Source organism: Protopterus annectens, chromosome 2.part0 (genome assembly GCF_019279795.1).
Source record: "Protopterus annectens isolate FY-2018-M chromosome 2.part0, PAN1.0, whole genome shotgun sequence".
Classification (NCBI taxonomy): Eukaryota; Metazoa; Chordata; order Ceratodontiformes; family Protopteridae; genus Protopterus; species Protopterus annectens.
The window spans coordinates 1888309584-1888327416 of NC_056728.1; positions in this window are offsets into that span (position 1 = coordinate 1888309584).

Sequence of the window (17833 nt, forward strand, 5' to 3'; positions counted from 1 at the left end):
ATCGTTTGGCATTTAGAATGAGGAGGGGAATGTTGGTAGAATTTGGTGGCAATAATAGAAATATGATTATAGTTAACAAAAATATGCTGATAAGTAAATATAATGAGTGGTCCATAAGATGCTATATGTATAATGAAGAAGGAATGTTGCAAACAATGTAATAAAAAGGATATTTACGTAGTGAGAAATGGAAGTATCATCCAAAATATACGTGTTTTTAACAGAGATAATTTTTGACACAGCTGCATAGTACAATGAGACTATGATCAGGAGCAATAGATGAAGATAGAAAATTTGAAGAATAAATGATGAAAGAAATGAATGACAAACAAAGAAAGTATATAAAGAAAAAACAAACAGGAATCAAACTAGGATATGGGATACGGGTTAGAAATGGTGTGCAATGAAGTAGAGTTTGAATTTCAGAAGGTGGATCTGAAAAATGGAAAAAAAGAAAAATATAGTGAAAAACAAGAGAAAGAAGGACCAAAGATATAAGGAGGTTAGCAAATGAGTAACCATGCAAAGGAAACAGAAGAAAAATGTCAACAGTGGATGACAATGTTAATAACATAAAGCACAATAAGGGTGGTTATCTTAATTAGATTAAAGAAAAATGGAAGAATTTTGGTTGGTGTCTTATACATGTACTGCATACTTGCTCATTGCTAATTGACATGTAGAGCAAGACATGACCCACAGTAAATAAAATGAACACCTATCAAATAATCGAACAGACAAATTGTTGAATGTCATATGGTTGAACCCATATCATCGTCAGTTCAGTCCATTAAAACAAACTCAAAACAAAGGCAATGGCCACATATGTCACAAAAACTGCTTTTGCAGGGGGGCAAGCCCCCGCTGCAGCCCTCCCATGTGGGGGGATGCATCCCCAACACCCCCTGCTAATTATATACATATATATATATATATATATATATATATATATATATATATATATATATATATATATATATATATATTAATATATATACCTACTCCAAGATTGTACTACAGTGGGGAAAAGGACAAATTTCCTGATCCCTACTGTAACGATATCTCAGTCAGAACAATTTGGCAGACTGAATTGTCAGTGATACGAGTTCAACGTTATGACATTCAACAATTTGTCCATTTAATTATTTGATAGGAATCCAAACAGGATATGTAACAGGGATGGCATGATGTGAACATTGAATGCATAGTAAACAGAAGTGTCATGCTGTGGGGAAGGGTAATCCTAGGCAGGTCCAGTGGGCATCACTATTGAGCCTGATTTCACAAGCAAGACAGGCTAACATGACAGAGATCATGTATGAGGACGTGTACAATGAAGCTACACATGGCTGTCACTCATAGGTATCAAGACACTCAATGAGGGTTAGCACAGCAAAGTGTTAAAGCAGTCCATCATATAAATGTGGAAGAATGGCGAACAAAGGAAATGAAGAAAGGGGAGAATGGCAAACAGAGAAAATGCATGGCTAACCATAAGGTATGGCAAGTGGGGAAAAAGACAATTACTGTGGAAGAGTGCCCCATATGCAATATTTAAAGATGAATATAAGCTAGTAAGTACAGCAAGAAATAGCTGAGAAAGGGGTAGAGGGTGTTAGGAAGGTAGCAAGTGTAGGCAAACCAACATAAGATGCAGACACAGGCAGACAGGCTTGGTACACACAGAAAATATGGGGACTGCGCTGGATGGACAAAGACAAGTTAGATGATTATGATTACCTTGTGATGGGGAGTGTTGTCAGTGTTGTAGTGAAAGAAATCTACACAAAGCCTAAAATAAGGCCAAAAATAAGGATACAATTTTAATATTATGCTTAGAAACTTAGAAAGTGGCTAGAATTACAGCATTTGTCAAGGCATTTATTTTCTGAAAGATATGAAATCTAAAACTCTAATGCATGTCATTATTTAGTAACTTCAGTCCTCAGTGATTTACCAGAAAACTGTAAATTTTATGAGGAACAGACCAAAAATATAAGGCAAAAATCTGGACATTCTGTGAAAATCTGGACAGTTGAGAGGTATGTTGGACAATGAATAATGAACAAGGTTTGGCTAAGACATATAAGGGATGGAAGCATACCTCTGAACTTCAAAGCCCAAGAAATCTGGACAAAGCCAAAAATGATAGGAGGACAAAGAATAAAGGACATATTTTAATTACTGTTCATATAAACATAGGAAATTGCTAGAGTAAAAGTTTTTTTTCATTTGATTGCATTTTTCTGAAGGATAAGAAGTTTGAAACTCAAATATCTGTCATTTAGTGACTTAAATCCTCAGGGATTTTCCAGAAAATAACACATTTTATGAGGAAGCGTCCACAAATATGAGTCAGATATATGGACATTCTGTGAAAATCCAGACAGTTGAGAGTTATGGAGGGAAGCACTTTGATCAGGACAGGCCATTCCAGACACACACAGAGAGCTTCTCATTCAGCATCAGTGACCTCTGTGGCTGACATCATGAGCAGACAGTGCACTTGGTAGCCCACTGGTCAGGGTCTGCTAATTATGTGACACAACAAGCCTCATCAGAGGGTGCAGTGTCAAGTTTTGCACCCAATTTTTAGTACAACATGGTAGACAACAGCCTCTGCAACCAATGCTAGGAGAAGATAGGTTATTCCTACAGGCCACCATCCTTGAGAGGTGACCACAGAGGCCACCAATGACTCTCTAGGTTACCTTAAACAAGATAACCTTTAACCCCATGTTGAGAGGCTACCCTGGCAACCTCTGATGCCTTAGTGTCAGAAGCATCAGCTGTCACAGCTGTGGGGACTGTCACTGTTTCAGCACCACTACCACAACTGAATCTCCAGAAGGCTAAGGGAAAATAGATCAATTTAATACATACTTTGCTGCACATGCAAGTACATATTTCTGCTACACCTGCACAGTCATTTGTAGCATACAGTCAAGAAGACCTTTAACCCCATGCTGAGAGGCTACCCTGGCAACCTCTGATGCCTTAGTGTCAGAACATCAGCTGTCACAGCTGTGGGGACTGCCACTGTTTCAGCACCACTACCACAACTGAATCTCCAGAAGGCTAAGGGAAAATAGATAATTTTAATACATACTTTGCTGCACATGCAAGTACAAATTTCTGCAACACCTGAACAGTCATTTGTAGCATACAGTCAACATGCAGATAGTGCTACTAAGATCTCTGCTGGAAAATATTGCTTCTGCAGATGCTTCAATTAGCCACAAGCTAAATGCCACATTGGTTTGCCTCTGCAGGCCTTACTGTTCATTGTTGTTGGCAGGTCCAGATGTGAGGTGGTTGATTACATGCTTATCCAATTCAGACTCCTGCTAAGACAACTTTACTGTCAGTTCTACTCAAACATTCTGGCCTCCCTGCCATCAGCAGTATAATGTTTGGGCCATGGATGCTCAGGCTTATCACCAAGGACCCTCACCAGGCTGCTCACTAATGGTCCTATTGTCCTAGTCCCTGCATATGCTCTGTGGGTACATGGAGTGCCACTCATGCTATTACAGACCATGATGCTTTGTTTGCTCATTGCATCTGATCAGGGTGATTGCACAGATAAAATTTCCCTGCCACAGACCACGTCAAGTTCTGAGACTGCAAACCACCACAGTGAGTATCAGTAATGGTCATTGCATAGCAGCTGAACCTCGCCACTAGGTTATGATAGAGTCCCTACAGTCTACTAATAGAATAAGTTGGTACTGAATTTACCTCTTGTGACCCATTTTAAAGTGCTGATCCTGTCATTATGCACCTGCACCTGTACAAGTGACGATGACTAAGTTATGACCTTCCCCTAACTGCATGTTTATAGTTATGTCCGATGCAAATCATGCACTGTCTTTCTACTGCCATACATAGTCAGGGTGTGATAATGCATGCAACACTTTGGTTGTGTTGTTTGTGCCATGGCCTATAGCTTTGAATCAAATGCTGATTCTTTGCAAGTGCTGCAATGTAATTGCATCCATTTCTACCTTACATGTGGTACTATTGCTGCCTACACATTCAATGCCTCTACTTCCTGCTTTTCCTTCTGATACAGTCGGTTCTACTTCACTAGCAATTTATGCAGTGTGATATTATACAACAAGGCATACATTGCAGCCATTTGCTTTGCCGTTCTGTCAGCAGTATATTACAGTAATTGACCAAATATGTTGAGAAGGAGAAGCATCTCTTGAGTTGTCCAAACCTATTCCAAATATTCATTTTTTTCAGCATGGACTGTGCTGCATACTATCTTTCCTATTGTTTGGGAGCTGTGGCTAGGGTGTCCACAGCTACATGCCATATCTTGCATCACCTAAACTACATAATAGTCACACCATTATGTGACCTGTTCCCTGCTTGGATAACTGTGTATTATCCCCTGTGTAACTCAGGAGTGTGTGTGTCTGCAGATGGATTATCCTCTGGGGTGTCCCCATACATGAACTGTTAGTACAGATTGTATGTGTGAATTATTCAAACTGCTTGGGTGATGCATGGGCACATTATATATAAAGACCTGAGTATTACATGCTATCCTTCCTTTCAATGAGTGGAAGTCCTTCCCTTCCTTTTTATTTATCTCAGACTCTGTAGGAAAAAGTGGGAACTTAATGGTGATGTCTCTACAATGTATGGCTTCCAGGACTTTGGGGAAATGGACTGTGCTGCAAAATGCCTCCACAGTGGTGGATTTCCATTCTGTAGTCCTGGGGCACTAACTTCCACATATCACAGCATGATACTGAGGAACTAGTGAAGATTATGCAAGGTTGATGACAGAGATATCCCTGACATATCCACTGTAGATCATTGGAAGGTCCCTGTAGTTAAGAAAATTAATGACATACATACCTTTCTGTCCACTATGATGATCAATCCATTCATCCTCTTCAGTTCCACTAGTAAGTGACACAGTTAATCTAGGTCATGCATGGTCCATTCTCTCTGTCCAATCAATACTGGGCCAGTCCTAGATCTTATGTAAAGTGCTGATAGTAAATCCTTTGGTGGTGTGGATGGCCACTATAAGGCACATCATGGGCAATGGTTCTGATAGCTGCTACTAACTTATGCTAATTTGCTATAACTTTTGCAATTTCTAGCATTCCCAATTGCCTGTATACCATAAACACTAGTATTTACAATAAATTTGCACAGCAGTGCACTCATTGTACATATTTCTGAGTTAGTCTGTCACATTGATGTTTATTTATTTATTTATTTATTTATTTATTTATTGGCATTTGTTTACCCGGAAAGTCCACTGGGCCAAGAGAACCCATTTTTAGTGGAGGCTAAGGGAGAAAAGCTCCGCATTATAACAATACAAAAATATATAACAGTAAATACAATATAAGACAGCTTCTGGATACAAGCAAGTAAGCACAATGTATACATAGTAATATACAATAAATTGTAAGGGTGCCACACAAACCATATCTACATATGAGTATATGAGAACATAACAACTAGTATTAAACATAATTAAGTGGTATATACAAGGTATGTGAGATAACTGGGTAGTAAAAGGATGGGAAGAGGGGCACTGAGAGGTGTTGTATAAAATAATGGATAGAAGAGTGAAAGTTAGCAAGGTTTGTTTTGGCAGTGAGTATGAATGAGTTTGAAGGGGGGGTGCAGGATAGTGTGTGAGTAAACTAAATTAAAGTATGGAAGAACGAGACTAGAGGCATGTGCATTGCCAGAGGGAAGAAAAGTGCAGTAGTAAACCTTTTGTGAAGGATGTGATTGTACTAGAAGTTCTGATAGCTGATGGTAAAGAGTTCCAAAGTTTGGCGACAGAGGAGGAATAAAGCATGTTGCCGGCAGGGAGTTTAGGTTTGTATACTTGTAGTAGTAGTTGGTTTTCAGATCTAAGTGGCCTGTTGGGGTGGTAGTGGGTGAGAATGGACGAGAGGGCTGGGCAGTCTGAGGGTTTGTACATAATTTTGTGAGCTGTGATTAGTTGTAGGTAAGATGATGGGGAAGTTCGAGACAGTTAAGTAATTTTAAGGAGATACAATGATGGGAAGAGTATTTTGCATTGGTTACAAATTTGGCAACCTTGTTATAACAAGTCTCAAGCTTGTTTTTTAGGGTGGTGAGGAGAGGAGTGCCACAGAGTAGTGAGGGTAAGAAAAAAGTTATGGCAAGAGTGCGTTTGGTGGAGCAGTTGACATAGTATTTTTGTCAGTAGAGGGAGCCTAGCTTATAGGTTTGTTTATATTATTATGGATATAGACATCAAATGTCAGGTTTATGTCAATGATAACCCCTAGTAATTTACTGTAGGAGACAACTTCTATAGTTGTGTTGCTTTGAGAATAAATTGTGAAGTCTGTCTTATTGACAGAGAGTTTTTTCTTCAGAGTGAATACTGTGATTTTTGTTTTATTTGGATTTAAAGCTAGATGATTATTAGCCATCCAGATTTTGGTAGTGGTAAAGGCATTTTGGCAGATTTTCAAAAGTTTTGTTGATTTAGCAGAGCAAATAATGGTTTAATTGTCTGCATATTGTACAGCAGATGCATGTGTGCGGTGGGTATGGAAATCATTTATAAAAATACTAAATAAAAGGGGGCATGATATGGAACCTTGGGGCACTCCTATAGTAGAGTTAAGGAATGGGGAGAAGGAGTTGTGCCATCTAGTGGATTGTTGTCTATCACGCAGATAATTTGTGAACCAGTTTAGAGTTGTTGGGAAAATACCTAGGGTAGACAGTTTGTTGAGAAGAAGGGGATGTGAGACAATATCAAAGGCTTTTGATAGGTCTAGGAAGAGGGAGCACTACAGATGCAATGTTTGCTCTGAGAGTGTTGATAGAGAAGTACAGAGTAGGTCAGAAGGAGTTGCATTGTGTCTTTGTGGACTTAGAGAAAGCATATGACAGGGTGCCTAGAGAGGAGTTGTGGTATTGTATGAGGAAGTCGGGAGTGGCAGAGAAGTATGTAAGAGTGGTACATGATATGTACAAGGGTAGTGTGACAGCAGTGAGATCTGGAGTGGGAGTGACAGATGTGTTTAAGGTGGAGGTGGGATTACATCAAGGATCAGCTCTGTGCCCTTTCTTATTTGCAGTGGTGATGGACAGGTTGACAGACGAGATCAGACAGCAGTCCCCGTAGACTATGTTGTTTACAGATGATATTTTGATATGTAGTGAGAGTAGGGAACAGGTTGAGGAGACCCTGGAGAGGTGGAGATATGCTCTAAAGAAGGAGGAATGAAGGTCAACAGGACTAAGATAGAATATATGTGTGTGAATGAAAGGGAGGATAGAGGAATGGTGAGGATGCAGGGAGTAGAGATGGTGAAGGTGGATGAGTTTAAATACTTGGGATCAACAGTTCAGAGTAATGGCGAGTGTGGAAGAGACGTGAAGAAAAGAGTACAGGCAGGGTGGAGTGTGTGGAGAAGAGTGTCAGGAGTGATTTGTGACAGATGAGTACCAGTAAGAGTGAAAGGGAAGGTCTACAAGATGGTAGTGAGATCAGCTATGTTATAAGGGTTGGATACAGTGGCATTGACAAAAAGGCAGGAGTCAGAGCTGGATGTGGCAAATTTAAAGATGTTAAGATTTGCACTGGGTGTGATGAGGGTAAACAGGATTAGGAATAAGTATATTAGAGGGTCAGCCCAGGTTGCACGGTTTGGAGACAAAGCCAGAGAGGCGAGATTGTGTTGGTTTGGACATGTGATGAGAAGGGATGCTGGGTATATTGGGAAAAGGATGCTAAGGATTTAGTTGCCAGGTAAGAGGAAAAGAGGAAGGCCTAAGATAAGGTTTATGGATGTGGTGAGAGAGGGCATGCAGGTGGTTGGTGTGACAGAGCAAGATGCAGAGGACAGGAAGAAATGGAAACAGATGATACACTGTGGCGACCCTTAATGGGAACAGATGAAAGAAAAAGGAGGAGGAAGAGGGACGACACAAATTTATCATTGTTTCTGGCTTGATTAATGGTGTCCATGAAGGAAATAAGTGCAGCAGACATGCTGTGACCAGGTCTAAAGCCATGCTGAGTTGGAGAGAGGAGATTGTTTAGCTATAGGTGGTTGAGAAGTTGATAATGAATACATTTTTCAAGGATTTTGGAGAGAGGGTGGAGAATTGCAATGGGCCTAAAGTTAAAGATATATGTGTTGTTTCTTCCTTTGTGGAGTGGAAGAACTTATGCTTTTTTCCATATAGTAGGAACATAAGAGTTTGGAGAGATCTATTGAGAAGTATACTGATAGGATAGGAAATAGATCTTGCTGCCATTTGGAGATATTCTGGAGGCAAGTCATCGGGGGCACAGGAGCCAGGCTTCAGTTTAAGGAGAAGTTTTGTTTCTTTGCCAGTCCCTCAAGATAACGCCTCACTTGAAACATTCACCACGCCTCCAGAGTTACCGGTGACTACAATTACCACTACTCTTACTGCAACTCCGTTACCCAATCAAGAAGCCAATCGAGATGTTCTACAACCACAGAAGAATCCTGGAGCTATACGTAAACATCATTTTCAAGAGAACACCCCTTTTTTACCCCTCCCCATAAGGAAATCTTCCTTTCCACGAGAAAGACTGGGCAGTTGGGATACCAGAAAAAGGAAGTATTCAGGGGAGTCAGGCACGTACCAAAGAAGGAGGCAGAAATTATAGAACCACTCTTCTTCAACATGTCCAGGTACGTCCTTACTACATACGATAAAGATTTATTGAATAGAGGATTGTCTTTTGTTCCTTCGCAAGGAAGTGTACTTTCAGATGTTCTGATAGATTTGCGCATGTTTGGTCATTCAATAGCCCTGAAACTGTTTTTTTCAAAAGTTTCTGAGCAAGTGAAAGAAAATGAAACAGGCTCATTTATTCATAAAAAGAAAAGCTCCTTTACACCGCCTTTGCCAAATCATGTTGATTCCTTTGTGAAAATATGTGAACATGATTTTTATAATTATTTTCACAGCAAGAAAAAGAAATGTTCTTTTTTCAACATGTCCAGTGATATCAAGTCTTCTTTACATAAACTTTCCAATGACTTTACTTTAACATTGAGACCAGTGGATAAGGAGGGGGGGTATAGCACTGTTTGATACCATGAAATATGACACTCTGATGTTAGAAATGTTGAATGATGTTACCACTTATTTATTAATTGATCAAGAAAAGCTGAATGCAATAATTAGATCAATTAAAGATGATTTATATGATTTACTCATGTGCTATCAAATATCAAAAAGTTTATATGAATTTTTCTTGAATGAAACACCAGTAGTCCCAAGCATAAAAGGTTTACCCAAAATGCACAAAGGGGTTATACCACCACCCATGCGACCAATAGTTTCTAGTGCAAAATGGGTGACTGAGAATATATCGATATATTTAGAAAACACATTAAGACCCTTAGTTGATGCTATTCCAAATATTCTCAAAGACACATATCAACTTCTAGATCATCTGAATTCACTTGACTTTAAGTTTATAAGAGATCAACATTTGTTAATTACTATGGATGTAAAAAGTCTCTTTACCTCAATTCCAAATGAGGTAGGAATACAAGCAGTGAGGGAAATGTTACAATTTGTTCCAACAATAGACAAGAACCAGGCAATTTTGATCTGTCATCTCCTTGACTTGGTTCTTAGTAACAATGTGTTTGCATTCAGGGGGTGCCTATACTTACAACAGTCTGGTGTGGCTATGGGCACCCCCTGTGCAAACACATATGCTAACCTAGTAATGTATCAATGGAAAAAAGAACATGTTTTTCTGCATCCATCCTTTCATAAGATCTTAGTCTATAAACGTTTTGTAGATGACATCTTAATTATATGGGATGGCTCAATTGGAGAATTCCTTTTGTTCAAAGAATATTTGGAAACTACAACTAACTTTCTTAAATTCACAGTTGAAGCATCATATGACTCAGTGAATTTTTTGGATGTCAGTCTAGACATCAGAGAAGGTAAACTGACATCCACACTATATAAGAAAAAGTGTTGGAAAAACACAATTTTAAGATATGATAGTATGCACCCACGTCATATCTTTAAGGGCATTGTAAAGAGCCAGTTTATTAGGTTGAGTAAAATTTGTACAGATAAACAAGATTTATCAAGGGAGGCAGACAATATGGTAAAGATGTTTTTAGACAGAGGTTATGAATATGATCTAGTAACAACGGTTAAGAACCAAGTTTTGAAAGAAGAAAGAACACCAAACACAGAAGTTAAGCATAAAACCCTTTACCCCACTTTTATAAAAAGGAAGTTAACAGCATGAAGGAAAGGGCAGCATTTATAACAACATACACTGACAGTCTAAATATTAGGAAAATATTGAGCAGCAATTGGAAAGTGTTGCTAACAGATGAACATACATCGGGGTTAGTAGGTAAAAATCCATACATAATATATAGAAACAACAAAAATCTGAAAAATTTATTATGTGATAGAACAGGTTTGAGTAAGAAAGATTTTATAGGGCAAAGGAACCCTTTTGGCACATATCCCTGTAAACATTGTAACTATTGTAAATACATCACTAAGGAACATGACTTTGTACATCCAGATTTGCCATATGTATTCAAACCAAGATTTAGAGCCACCTGTGATTCCTCTGGTTTAATATATTTAGCTACTTGTGAACAGTGTTCAGCTTTTTACATTGGCCTAACTAAGAGGAAATTAAAAAACAGAATTTACAATCACCAGTACGACATTAATAACAAAAATGAATTAAATGCCCTAGCAAAACACACTTTAATCCATCCGACACACTCTTTTGTGTTTAGAGTTTTGCAGATAGTGGAACCTAATGCTAGAGGAGGTGACTACATAAATTCATTAGAATTAAAGGAGTTGAAATGGATCTTTAGATTAAAGGGTCATTATTCCCCGGGTTTAAATACCTATGTTACTATAAGGTCTTTTCTGAATACACGTAGATAGGCATTCCATGGTCAATTGATTTTTGTATTATAGTCCAACAATATTTGTCTGTTTTAGTCTGATAACATTTTTAAACAGTATAATTTATGAACATTAGTATTTAAATATTTTGATAATGTGTATTTGTTATGAATAGTTAGAATTATATAATGTTAGTTATGTTTTTGTTTAACAGATTTGTTAGTTTCTAGGTGTATAAGAATAGGAATCAATTTTGCACATAAGTATATACACTTTTTTACACATTTCTATACATTTTTATACATGCAGTAAATGTTTATTTAAACTTAGGTTTTTAGTGTGATTATACATATTTACATATTTTTACAAATAATTTTGTATTGTTATTGTACATTATTAGTTTTAAAAGTACATCAGCCATGTTTACATATTTACATATTTTTAGTTTTAGTAATATTTGTAGCAGATCTTCTCTTTGCAGTATCAAATCCTGAATTAGAAACATATGATTTTGGATCTGCATTAATTATTTTAGTTTTTATGTTAAGCTCTGTTTTATTAGAGCTCTGCATAAGTGTATAAAACATGATCCAAATAATGAAGTTTTAACATAAGCTTCATTAATGAGTTTTAAACAGGAGAGAAGAATTGAGTCAGTATATATGGTTTGTCATTTTGCGTTTTGCTTTGTTATATTTTAACTACTGGCAGTTTAAAGCTTGTCTTTAAGATCACTGCGTTTTTAAATGAGTACAAAGTTAATTGCATAATTGCACAATGTATTGATTGATTTATTGAATGATGAGTTTTTTGTCACTATATAAGTTTGAAGTTCATTATGTTGTATATGGTCTGAGGAAGCATATCAGGAGATCTGTGGCTACCACATTATCGAATAAACCTTCTATATTTTACTTTTTCATCGTGGAGAGTCTGAAGTTTGTATTTTCTACTAAAAGTTTTGTTATGGTGGAGATGGGGATAGGGGAGAAAGAAAATGCAGTTGAGTTGGGGGGTGCTACCTGGAGGGAAGGAGATGAAGGGTGAAAGTTAGTAGTAGTATTAGTATGAGGAAAAGTGGAGGTGAGTGTGGCTGTTTGTGTTGATGAAGTATGAGCTGAAGAAGGTAGCTGTTTCACTGATGGGTTTATCAGGGAAAGAGCATGAGTTGTTTATTGTATCAGGATGAATTAGAGATGAAAGGGACTTCCAAAACTTCTTAGGGTTTTGTTTGTGATTGTTTTGGAGATTTAGGTAGTATTTTTTCTATCATTAATGATTAGGCGTTTTACTTGGTTATGGAGTTGTCTGAAGTGTAAGAGGTCAGTGGGATTTTGATGATTTTTGTCATTTTTTTCCATGTTTTGTCTCTGGTATTCATCATTTGCTTGGTGGTTCTAGTAAGTTAGATGGAGTGCTTGATTATGACTCTTTTTAGCTGAACAGCTTCATCTAGTGGATGGAAGTTTAGAGTATTCCAAGTTATCATTTGTAGGGATTCATTAAAAATTGTGGAGTTAAAGTTACTTAGATTTCTTGATTGTTTAAGTTAGTGTTGGGAAGGTTTTTGGTTGGTGTCAAAGGAAAAAACTTCAAAGACCAATACACGTAAGGTTCAGTTAAGGCATACTTATTTACTTGCTGCAGGGAGACAAAAACATGCAAATATAAGGATTTGTCTAACTACTAACAGGAAGTATGCTCATTCTTATACTATTTTACAAGACATGGCCTTCTATAGCCGACGTAATCAAACACAACTTTCAGTATTGTTCTACAGCAGATGTTACTCAGATTTTCTGCTGACATGACTAGATTTGTGAGAAACTTTTAAGAAAAACAACCTGGCCTTGGTGGGCACTAATTCGTTTACAAGCTTCTATTGTACAGTGTTACATTTCAAGGTACTCTTCTAACTCAGATACAAGCAAATGCTGATTGCAGTTCATATTTTCAAACAGGCTTTGTCCTAATTATCTATGGCTTCTACAGCTGTGTATTTTCTCACAGCACAAACGGAACTTCTTGTCTAAGCTTCATACAAGTAGTATTGTTCTATTCATTATTTTCCTAATGTAAGCAGGAATCATCTGCTTCTCAATAAATTTCCAAGGCACAAGCAAGATTTTAGCTAACAATACAAGGTCAGAAAGCATCTGCAGTTTGTACAGATTTATGCAGTATGAAATAGAATAAATGTGTTAACCCTTTTCAAGCTCTAAATGCACTAAGCATATTACTAATACACACATTAATACATATTTTTCTGACGGTATTTCGAATTATATAAGCTGGAAGATGGTCACTAATACTACAGGGGAGAGTACCTGCTATTGATACTTTGCTGGGTTCAGATACTAGTATCCATTCTAGAACTGAGCTGCTGTCTTTATTGTTGTTGGGTCTAGTTATATCTGTAATAATTTGTGTAAAGTTGTACAGGTTGATATTAGGTGAGGAAGAATGGTAGAAGAAGTCAAATCAGTTTATATTTACATTCCCTAGGATGATTGTTTCATTGTTAATATTACCTGATATCCAAGTGAGAATATATTTTAAAAGGGGACTATTGTTGTCTGGGGGATGTATATGGTGGTTATACATAGAGACTAAGAATTGTTAAGTTTGAGGAATGAAATGAGTAATTCAGCAGTTGCAAACTGAGGAATAGGTTTAGTGTATGGGACTATGGTGAGAGTGCTGGGGATAATTATAGCAATGCCTGCTCCTTTTTTTGTGGAGTCTGTCAGCTCATAGGCAGGCATAACCTTGGAGAAGGGTTTCTAAATCCTTTATGTATAGTTTCAGCCATGTTTCAGTTGCAGCTAGTATGTCTGGTTTATTATGGGACAGCAGAGCATGGAATTCTGGTATTTTGTTTCTAATACTTTGAATATTGGCTATAATAATATTTAGTGATTTGTGTGAGTTGGGAAGTCTAGTATTCATGGGAATAATGCCTGGATTAAGATGAATGTCTCCAGAAATAGATAGCTACGGAGAGAATAAATGTAATTGATATGGGAGTGTGTGGGAATGGGGTTAGGGTAGGGGAGCAGAGTGACCCCAAGTGTAGCGAGGGGGAATGGAGTGGGTTGAGCCAGCTGCAGGAAAAGGTAAGCTGCTAGATGAAAAACAATCAGTTTTGTTTGTAGATGCAGTATATGTTTGTGAAGTAGAAGCAGAAATGGTAAAATGGCAATATAAAGATATAACTAGTGGGGTTAGGTGCTGTGCAATGTAAGTGAGATACAGAGCTGCCTGCGAGAGGAGGTTGGGAACAGGAGAGCAAGGTAGCTTACTTTATGCAAGAGATAAGGAAGGTTGGTTACAAGACTTAGAGTAAAATAAGATAACTGGAGGTGAGCTCTTGCTTAAAACAGCTTAATGGAGGGAGAAATGTGGAAAATTACTAAATGAGACTGGCTATGTACAGAGGAGAAATGGTGAGGATGCAGGGGGAAGCAAGGGGGCTGCCAACCATGGCTCTGTGCTCTCCCAAAAGTCTTATAATAAAGAGAAATGGGTACATACAATATTTCTATTTGAAGCTGAACTTTCCAGTTCAGAGATAAGGTTCGGAACTCTTATATGTGTTGAAGTAGGTCACGAGGGTGAGCGGAATGGGTAACAGCAGAGAAAATTTAGTTTACAACTGTAATAAAAAAGAAGAGATGGTAAAACTAAATAAGATTGGAATAAGAGTGGTACGGAAACTATAACATCCTACCGCAGAGGCAATAGTATAACACAATAGGAAACATTGCCATTGCAGTAATTAAAAAAGCAAAAACTAATTCCTGATTGTGCTACACACTCTACCTAAGGCCAACTGTTGTCATATTTGCATAATATATGTGCTTTATTTTTATATCATTGCATGATTATTTGTATGCATTGCAATATACCCCTCTTGTGTAGTTGTGCAATCAATGCATCTAAATTGCCAGCAACTTGCAGACTGTCACTACCTATACTAACTTGCATGGTGTATTGTGCTAAATGTCTATGAATCATACCCAATTTAAGATTGCAAGATGTACAATTTATTAATAACAGTGAAAGAGAAAGACTTAAGATAATATAGGGATGAGAAATTATTTTCACTTGGAAAAGAAGAAAAATCTGGCCTTTAATATTCATGTGGGACAGCTGGGCTTGTGAGAGTGGTGAAGTGGGAAATAGGGAATTATTTAAAACATTTAAACAGGGAAGATAAAAATTAGGAATGCCATGGTATATATTGTATATGATCATGTAGATAAAAATGAAAAGGTAAGGGTCTTTCATGGAATTAATCCATATATTAATGGGAATGACACAATAACATGCATTAGGGGCATTTTGCAGCAGTTTTTCTGATAATTTTGCACTAATAGTTTAGTGGGGAATACTGAAAGAAGTGAGAGAACATATTTTTGAAAGGTAGTTGTTAAGTTGTTACATAAGGAAAAATGCTAGAATCACATAGTTTCAAACATAAGGAAGAATGCAAGAATTACATAGTTTCAAGGGAAAACTGTGAGAATGAAGGACTTTTATGATTTTGGTTACAGAGGAAGGTAGTACTTAAAGAGAAATGAAAGAAAGAGTATAAGTATATTTGGTAGAAAGAGAATGACAGGAGAAGAAGAAAGGAAGGAAAAATAAGGGTTATGAAAGTCTTCATATGGAATTAGAACAACATAATGGGCATGTATGGAGAAGGGCAAGTCAGTTGCTGAAAGCAAACTAGAATGATTGATATAAATGTGTAGATAGCAAAGCTTTAACATTAGGCAAACATGTCCATTGTTACTGTAAATGAAAAATTAGACAATGGGTATGACAGTTTAGAGATGAGAAAGAGATTATATTAACTTTACTAAAGCAAATCATATGCGAGTTTGTTACTAGGATGGTGGGAATGTGAACAGTTACCGAGTATTATAGGTTACAATGATATTTTATTTTATAACAGGTTTGTAGATGAGCTGTTTTTTTATTATAAAGGGTCCATTCAATGTTGAAGCTTTCATGGGTAGTTTAAATAGTACTTCTGAGTTCTTGTCTTTTACATTAGGTTGTGTAAGTCACAAAGTAAATTTTTTGGATATTGAACATACCTGGGATCCTTTGAGTGGTAGTTTCAACAGCAATATTTTTAAAAAAGAAACTTTCTAATAGCTACTTACATTGGACTTGCAACCATCCTACTTATATGAAACGTAACATTCCTAGAGGGCACTTTATAAGGGCATCACGTATGATTAGTAATGATAGCATCTTCCAAACAGAATTGAAGTTTATTACTCAATTATTTTGGAAAGGGGATACCCTATAGAACCATTACATCAGGCTGACATTGAAGTCTCCAGTAAAAGGAAGAATTTGTTTCCACATATTTTAAAGAATGGACTACCTAGCAAATTAAATGAAGTGGATATTCCCAGTGATTTTTCTTGGTGTTGTTTGGAAATGTCAGTAGACATATGTAACATCAGGAATATTATAACACAAAACTGGCAGATTATTAACAGTGCAGTAAGTCACAAAACCAAGAAGTACGATAATTCCACAGAAAAGACCACCGACCAACGAAGTATCCTGAAAACTGTCTTTAATAGACATGACAACAATAAAAACGAACAGCAATCCAATTCAAAACGAGCGCTTTCGCCTGGTTAATACCAGGCTTTATCAAGATTCATGAGTGTATTAGGAAGTCCCGGATAGAGGAAGGGCATTTGTTCCAGTAGAGTTAAAGGTCAAGTGACTAGCAAATGATTATATATAGTTTTGGGTTCTTCCAATATGCATCTTGATAAAGCCTGGTATTAACCAGGCGAAAGCGCTCGTTTTGAATTGGATTGCTGTTTATTTTTATTGTTGTCACGTCTATTAAAGACAGTTTTCAGGATACTTCGTTGGCTGGTGGTCTTTTCTGTGGAATTATCGTACTTCTAGATTATTAACAGTCATAGAGTGCTAAATCAGGCTTTGGGAAATAAACCCTTTTTTAACATTAAAACACATAGTATTAAACACATGCTTGAACAATCAGATACTAGAATTCCCATTGCTTTTAGCAGTAAAAACAAAGGGACATACAAGTGTAATGGTTGTTCCAGCTGTGGATTTATACACGAAGATGCTTTTGTGATTTTGCCCCATTTAAATTACAACATAGATTTTAAGGAAAGGTATAGTTGTAATACTTCTGGAGTGGTTTATCTTGCCCTGTGCTCATCATGTGAATTATTCTATGTAGGTATGACTACAAGAAGGCTGAGAGACAGGATTCAAGAACATGTAAGGGCTGTTAAGAATAAGGATGTAGACAATGCCCTTTACAAGCACTCAAAAGTATGTAGGAATTTTAGTAAGTTCTTGTTTACAGTTCTTGAAAAAGTAACAATAGACAGAAGAGTGGGGTAACTTTAGAAATTAAATTGAAACTAGAGAAGTGTGTTGGCAAATAAGTTTGTGTGCTGAAGTTCCCCCTGGTTTGAATGAACATGTTAACATAAAATGTTTTTTAGCAAGAAGGAAACTAAAGGGTTAAAATTGTTGATTGTTTTTAACTATGGTTAATTGATTAATAGATAAAAAACAGTTGTTTTATTTGATCAGATTTTTCTGATGAAGTGTTTGTACGAAAGCGGAGATTAAAACATTTTTTTATGCTAATACAGCTTGGGGTCCTTTCTTGCAAAGTGAACTATTTCTGTTTTTAGTTGGTTTATGTTCACTGGCTCCTAAAGTGATTTTTTTTTGGTAAGGCAAATCATGGTTTTGTAGAGAGCTTTCTGTTTGAAAAATATTTGGCCAAAGTAGAATGGAAGTAAAAAGAATATATGAAAATGAAAATATAGAGGAAAGGATAACAGTAGAGGAATTAACTAAAGTGAAGTACGACAGCAAAGGTTAG